The following is an 8117-nucleotide window of genomic DNA, read 5'->3' as shown; positions in this document are numbered from 1 at the left end:
AATATAAGAGTAAAGTGAGCATAAGAGGACAGGTGAGAAATGGGCAATGGCCAGTACCTCCACCTGGAGAGGAAAGAGGAAGGGATACCAGGAAATGCCAGGAGAGATGCCTGAGTAGAAACAGCTGCCTTGCAGAGCTGAGGTCTCCAGTCAAGGGACGTAGCCATCTACTGAAAACACATACGGATGCAACCAGGGACTCAGTGCCCTGACCTCAGACTCATCTCCGATATCCTCATGGCCAACCCCAGTCAAAAGCCAAAGAACGAGAGTTTGATGCAGTCCTTAACAGTTCAGCCTCCCCAAGCTCAGAGCGGGATAGAACTAAGTGGATGCTGGACCTGGAGGGGTAGATGGAAACTGTCCAGTACAGATGTTGTAAAAGCTATTCCTGTATTGGATTGGGACATCTCCATCATACCTTTTGATATTATGGAACTTGTTTCCACGAAGAATCATCGAGTCTCAAAAATAGTTGAGGTCACGCAGTTCAAACATCCAGAAAATGCAGACTTCTTATTTATCCAAAATCTAATCTAATATTTTCAGTTACAGAGAATAAAATCGTACTTCGAGAAGCGGTTTGTTCACTTGTCGATCAGGTCTAATTATTAGGAAGATTTCTCTTGTATTGAAATCTGCATTCCTGTAACTCGTAGTGGCTGCCAGTTCTTCCTTTTGGAGCCACACAGAACAAGGCTACTGTCTTGCCCTTTACCTTTTATCTCCATTATAGCCTTTTTGTTATGGTTTAATGGTCATTTATTTATTTAACACGTATTTTTGAATGTCTGCTATGGACCAGGATTTGTTCTAGACGCTGGATATTCAGCAGTGAACAAGGCAAAACTCCTGCATTCATGAAGCTTCTCTTCTAGTGGGTACAGACAGACACTGAGAAAATAAATATATAATGTGATGTCCAGGGCCAATAATTGCTGAGACTATCAGCTGTTAACCATTTTCATAAGAGAAAACTATGGTTTAAGTTGAGCCTAAATTCACTGAGTCATCTGTAATGCAGTTGCCAAAAAGCCTAATTCTGTGTAGACAGAATGCCCAGTGCTGGAGAGGCCGTGCTCCTTCTGCTCTCCTTTTCCAGCTGGACCTGGAGTACTGCATGGACGTGCTAGAGGGACACTGACAAATGGGAATTTGTTCAGGGGATGTTGCCACTGTAGCCTTTAAATAGTTGAAGAAAGCCATCATTTCCCTACAGAGTGTTCTTTAGGCCAAACCTTACCAGTTTCGTCAAGTTTCTCATGTGTGATTTCTATAGGCTTAATCGCCCTGGTTTTTCTTAGATAATTAATTTCCTCTTAAAAATGCTGCTCCTAGAATTTAACTCCGTTCTCTAGATGTGGTTTCAACTTGGGTAATGCCTAGCAGACTGTTTCTTCTCTTGATCTGGTTCCTTAATTTTAGTAATGCAGCTGAGGATTGAATTTCTTTTTTTTTTTTTTAGCTGTGTTATTTCTGACTCTTAGAGTACTGTTAAGCCAGGTGCCCAGCATTTCTGTTTGTACAATTTATGTTTATACTTATATGTAGGACCAAATACCTATTAAAATGTCATCTCATTGCTTGTTTACATCTCCGTGTTTACATTAAGATTCTTTTCAGTGTTGTTTTTCGTCTAACTTTGTGTCATCTATAGAATTAATGAGCGTATTCTCAAATTTTTGTGATTAACATAATTAATTGTTCAATTAAAATAGAATAGTGACACCAGACCTTTCCTTCAGATTACAGCCACTCAGTAAGTAATACCCTTATAGGATGGCGTTTCAAAAAACTGGGAACACCTTAACCATGCCATCCGTCTCACTTGTTTTCATTCATCCAGATGTTTTTGAGAAATGAAGATCTATTCTGCTTGTAGCATTTCTCTCTGATACCAGGCTTATCAAAAAACGTATTAGGATAATCGACATGTCATACATAGGAAGTACAATAAGCCATTGCCGCCCCCTCCTACCCCCATGTCTTTCATGTATAGACTTGAAAACCCAATGCAGAATTTCATTTGAATTGATACAAGCTAACCTGTCTCTGGTTTATTCTTTTTGTGGACCCTTTTCTTCTTTTCTGAAACCTTTGCCTTCACGTGTAGGGAGCGTGCCAGTAGTCACTCTTGATTCTTGAACATGAGATGAGGCTAAAATTTAAAAACAGCCTTCGTTCTCTCTTTTGAGAATGGGCTACAGTTTCCATTTGTTGATCAAATCTGGAATACTGAGGCAAAATAGGAATCGAATAACTTGGCCTTCTGGCTTTTGTGAAGGTTGTATCATCTTCCCCAGGGTTTTTATCTTGTTTCTCATAAGCTTAAAAGGAAGTGGGGGAAGGGCTGTGTTGCCACAGTTGCTGCTCCTGCTGGCCGTACCCCAGGTCTCCATGGGCTCTCCATGAGCTCTCCAGCCTCCAACGCTCCTGCAGGCAGCGAACTCCTGCCCTCGGCCTTCGTTTGTGCCCAGAGGATTAGTACAAAGTACTAGTTTTTGGTTTGCTTTTTCATTTGAGTGCTGCCTGAAAAACTGCAGTGTTTTCTTTAGAGACCTCTTTATTTATGGGTTAGGAAAAAAAGATAGTATTGACCTCGTCCTTCCTGGGAATATTTTTGTTTTCCAAAGAGCTTGGTATTCTGTTTTCTAGGACTCTCTAGATAGATTAAACAGAGCATCTCGGCTCCCCTTGAATGCCCACAAAGCCATACACCTTACTGGTAGTGTAACTTAGAAAGGGAGCGTTGCTGAAGCCATCTGTCTCTTGCCTCATTCAGGTTTGTCCGTGGAGCAGAATGGCTTTTAATTGAGGGTTTGCGTAGACTGCAGGTTTCAGAAACATGCTTGTGTTGATTGGAGGATCCGTGTATTAGCTAAACTTAAAGACCAGAGCCGTTTAACAGTTTCCCTTGCTTTTCTTGTGCCATGGAGAAAAGACTGCGTCCCATCTGGTGCATACTACTGTGGGAATCTCATAGAATCATAAACAGTATGCGCAGGCTTTCCAGATTTGGCGTTTGCTTGGGTTTGTTCTGTGTTGATTTTATACTGAGTATCAAATTTCTTTCCTTTTGACTATAGCTGATTTTTACTTGACTAAAAAAGTAGAAGTCGTACTTATGTCTTGAACCTGTAGCTGTTCCAGGGTTCACGTGGGCATCATTTCTCACCTGGCATTGTTTCAGAAGTGCTGCCGTAGCAGTCATGGCTTTGGCGAACACTTGTCCTGGTTTATACTGTTGTTCTGGGTGTAAGTCTCGAAAGTGTCTTGATTCGGAAGAAAAATTGGATGCATCCCAGAATATCCTAGAAAGCAAGTGGTACCCACTCTGCAATCATTGCTCTGACTCCTGGGCCTCCTTTATTCACCTTTCCTTACAAAAAAGAATCCAGAATGACTTGCAGGACCAGAAAACCCAATAATCCATGGACTACTGTTAGTCTTGGAGGGATGTTTGATGACATACTTAAGAAGGATGGAGATGATATTCATGGCTGAGGAGCTCATCACTTTGGTAGATCGAAAACATTTTCTTCGTGTAACTGAACTTTTCTAGCAGAATTGATCTATGTAGAGATTGCCAGTGAAGGCTTCTTAGTAATACCTACTGATTCAGTGAAGTTCCGATACCTAATGGGTCTTTTCAAGAACTTGCAGGCTTTTGCAAGCTGCATTGCATCCTGCTCTGTCCAAGAACTGACCATTTTGTTGATTTTTCTTTCTCCTTCACTAGATGGTAGCACCTAGAAGGCAAGGACCATGGCTTATTCATCTTGTGTCCCAGCATTGCTCATTCAGGAGGCTGGGATGAGAGAAAGAGAGAGGGGGGAGGAAGAAAGGGAGCTGTGAATAAGCCCTGTTGGGTTCTGCTTCCCTCCCAGGTGTTGAAGCCTGTGAGCTGTCTGTCTAGGAAAATGAAAGGTAGTAAATATTTTAGGAAGTGGACTCCGTAATTTCCTGAATATGACAAATCATTTAGTTTTCCAAGCTTGTCACTCTACAGCAGGACTTCGCAACCCCAGCTCTGACAGTGCTGCTCTGGACCATCTTCTTTGCTGTGCTGCCTGTTCATCGCAGGGTGTTCGTGAGCAGCATCCTTGGCTCCTACCCACTAGATGCCATAGTGCATTCCACCCCCAGCTGTGACAGCCCAAAATGTCTTCAGACATTGCCAAATGTTTGGGGGGCAAAATAGTATTCCCCCCTTCCTGGGAATCACTGCTGTACAGGAGTTCATGTCTGGGATAAGTGCAGACCAGAGAAAAACCAGCAAATAATAATTTGGAATTGGAAGGGAAGTTAGAAATCATCAAGCATGTGTTTCTCCTGGTGCTTCTCACCCCTCCCCCTCCAACACACACCACCATTTGTACCTGAAGAAACTATGACCCAGGGGAGTTAGTGAATATAAAAAAAAAAAATACAAATATTTGAAGTAACATTGGTTTTGGAGTATAGGCTTCTTTTAAGTTTATTTACAGATTATGAAGTGTGTCTACTTTCAAGCAACTCGAAGTAAGAAAACACAGGTTTATGGAAATAAATAAGGAGGGGCTAAGGAGTTCTGTCACAGGAAAAGTAAAGGCTAGCACCATTAGAAAAAGAATTTAACGTGTATTGACCAATTTTCAGATTAAGAAGAAGAGAGCAAACTCACTAGCACATCGCTGGATTTCTGGCATAGCCCTGTCTAGATGTATAGGCTTCGTATTAGATGGACCGTTGTAAATACTTATATCCAAAAAGAAACAGAAGAGTACTTAAAATAAAATAAAAAAAAATTTGCCTTTTTCAAAACATGACGTGCTTTTTATACCTAGATAATCGAGAGAATGGCCTACCTGATGAGATATCTCTGCTGTAGGGTTATGCTTTGTAAGGAAATTTTGTATGCTACTAAGAATTCTCACAGAAAGGTAAGAACACCAAATTAAATATTAGCTGCTTGTGGTCATTTTAAAACTCATCTCAATAACTAAGAGAATTTGGTTCTCACACTTTGTACCTTTTGATTACAAACAGTTTTAAACAGGTTTATGTTGTATTTCATCAAAAATTATAGAAGATCGGCAGACTGAGACGCTTGGGGGTTGAAATTGGGCAGTTCAGAGTTTCTCATGCATGTAAGCTGCCTTTTGTTTTGATCTCTATCATTCTTAGTCTCCTTTTCAAGCTTCTGCTGGAAGGACTGTCCTGAGTGAGGACACAAGAGAAAATGGCAGGATACTAAGCCACCAGGTCCACACGATACCTGCTATTTGAGGCAGGGTAAAATCCGACGGACAGATTTTTGTCAGAACTTTCAGTTGAGAGTATCATATTGAAATTCAGCCTGATTGTTCCTTTCTGTTGTGTTGTTTGGTTTGGTTTAAGCATAATACAGTCACGACTGACACAACAGGACTGTTCCTGAAAAACTGTGGCTAAATCCAATTTTTGATAAATCAAAAAGCATCTGGAGAACTTCATTGACTTTATCCTAATGTTTTGGTCACCTGTGTCCTTTAATAGCCACAGCGATCAGAGCCACGCTGTCACTTAGCTCTTTGTTATCAGCTGGATTTTTTGTTGTTTTGTCTTCTTAAACCTGGCACCTCGATCCTTAATGAAAAAGAATTTTAACCCTGTATGTTGATGATTTGTTGAAATTCATAACTGAAAACCTGCCATTCTGCTTTTAGCATTTGAAATCCGTTGGCCAGGAGACACTTTTCTCAGAACAGATCTTTTGAAGGACCTCAAAAAGTTGATTCTTTTAGCAAGACATCCTTTCTGAACTTTTTGAATCATTACAGTATTATGCTGATTTACCTAAAAAGTGGATTCTGACTTGAATAACTGTGGAGTGCTGGCAGACATGAGCATGTCATATGTCTTGGCACAGTTTTGGGGGCAGAAGGGGACTTTCCCACTTTATGTAATTCACAATTACAATACGTGGGAGTTTTATGAAATTTATTGTTATACTGAAATGCTTAGCTTTTCATACTGTCCTTGCAGCTCAGTGAAAACAGGCTCTTTGTATATCTGTATATATTTAAATGAATATATTTGAGAAAGAAAAGTGAAATCCAAGAAATTCCTTAAGTTTGCAGTGGTGATTATTTTTAGGCCATGTTTATGCGTTCCAAAAGATCTGTTAAGTCAGTTGATTGGAACTTGGAACAGAGCTTTCCATAGAAACAATAGTGTATAGCATATGCAACAGTCAAGTTTCTAGGCTAGCCCTCAAAGCTTATTTAACCCATCATATGCCAACATGCTTTGCAGTACAGGGAACAATGATTTGTAGCTTATCAAAACACTAATGATATTCAACCTATAATTGGTTTCAGTGCAAGGTAATAAATAACATTGAAAAAATTTAAAGAAAGAATAAAGTATAATCTTTGTCTTCAAAGGTGGGTTTGGAGGGAAAGTACTTTTAAAGACTGGGTGGCGGGTTGGAGGAGCCCCAAATGGACCCAAAGATGGGCACCTCGGCAGTTAAAGGTCTTGGACAATTACATCAACCTCTCGGGCCTTAGTTTCTTTAGATGTCATGAAGTTGCCGTGAGCATCAGAGCAGAAAGTGCCCATGAATTTGTCATCTACAAATTTCTATGCAAATGAGCAGTGTAAGTTCTGGTTCTCTCCTTGATAATGAAAATCCTATGACCTGGCCTTTCTTTTCCTCGATACACGTGTATTAGTAACAAAACTCTTTATGCTTAACAATAATTAATAAGGTCCCACTCAGCTTGCAGACAATAAGTGCATGTTTTTTTGACTTAGTAGGAAGACAGTAATGTTTGCTTTTTTAATGTTATTGAGACGGTTGGAATTTCCAAAGTGATCTCTCTTTCTCTAACTCATGCTCTCATTTTTCTAGTCTCCAAATCTCTCCTGTTCTTTCCTTGTCTGAGTATTTCTTTCTTAAGCACCTTCTCAAGGTTTAGATTACATGCTCCCGCTGGCCTCCCAGTGGCCCTGGCCTCTCTTTGACCTGTGCCTCTGGCCTCAAACCAGCTCCACACTCGGCAGATCGTGCAGTTGACCAGCGCTGACTAGGGGCTCCCGTCTTCTCAAGGTCTCACCAGACACCAACCAGAGGCAGCTTGTCTGGGGGGACCGCAGCCTTGCAACAGTATTTTTGGTGTGACAGGCCTAGTTTTGGGCCGCGATCTAGGAGTGAAAAATCCCCCAAACTCAAGGAGATTTTCTGGTAGAAATAGTGTTAGAGAAGGAAATAAGGATTCAGTGGCCATCACAGAGAAAAGCTTTCCCATTCCCTGCCTCATTCATATAAGGACTAAACAGAATAATAACATTTAATGTTGGGAGGGGCCTTAGAGATGGGGAAGTGCAGCGTATTCATTTTGGAGCAGCGGGAGGAATCTTAACGTGGGCAGGTTAACTGATTTGCAAGTGTCTTGTGCCTTCCAATCCTGATACTACATCTGGGTCTCTCTACCCCCTCTTTCTCTGTGTGAGACTGGCACCGATTTTGCACGGCTGTGTGTCACAATCCTAGGATCTGCCTAATAAACTGCAGAGACCAGAGATGAAGTAGGCAGTAGCCTGCTATGCCACCTCTGACTTCTCCCTCCCACCACAGGGAGAATTAGTAATATTATTTAAGCAAGACAATTTGTAGGAGCTGTAGGAACAAGCAATATGACACAGTTCCCGCTCTTTTAGAACTTACAGAGCTGTGTTTTCACACGTTGTTAGAGGGAGCTAATTCTGGACCACGAAGCACCCACTCAGCTGGGTATTAGTGCACTGGGTTCTAGCTTTGTTTCTTCTGCATTTAGTTCTTGGGCCTTAGTTTTCTTACTCATAAAATGAGGACATTGAATTCTGAAGCCCTGCATCTGTATATTTTGTGAGTCACAGTTTTGTGATACTTTTTAATTTTAGTCATCAGGCTTTTGATCCCTATTGTTCTTTTTATCTCAAGAAATTCTTCACCAAGATGTAGACGCTGTTTCATGTATTTGTCGATGTGATAGGCAACTTAGCAATTTATTGAACCACAGGCTAGAAAGAAGAGTCTGGAAATATGTAATGGCCATTTCTTCAATTTTAAGGCAGAACTAGATCTCAAAACTATGTAAGATAACGGATTA

Source organism: Pteropus vampyrus, unplaced genomic scaffold (genome assembly GCF_000151845.1).
Source record: "Pteropus vampyrus isolate Shadow unplaced genomic scaffold, Pvam_2.0 Scaffold47, whole genome shotgun sequence".
Taxonomy (NCBI): domain Eukaryota; kingdom Metazoa; phylum Chordata; class Mammalia; order Chiroptera; family Pteropodidae; genus Pteropus; species Pteropus vampyrus.
Note: the sequence above shows the minus strand (reverse complement) of the source record.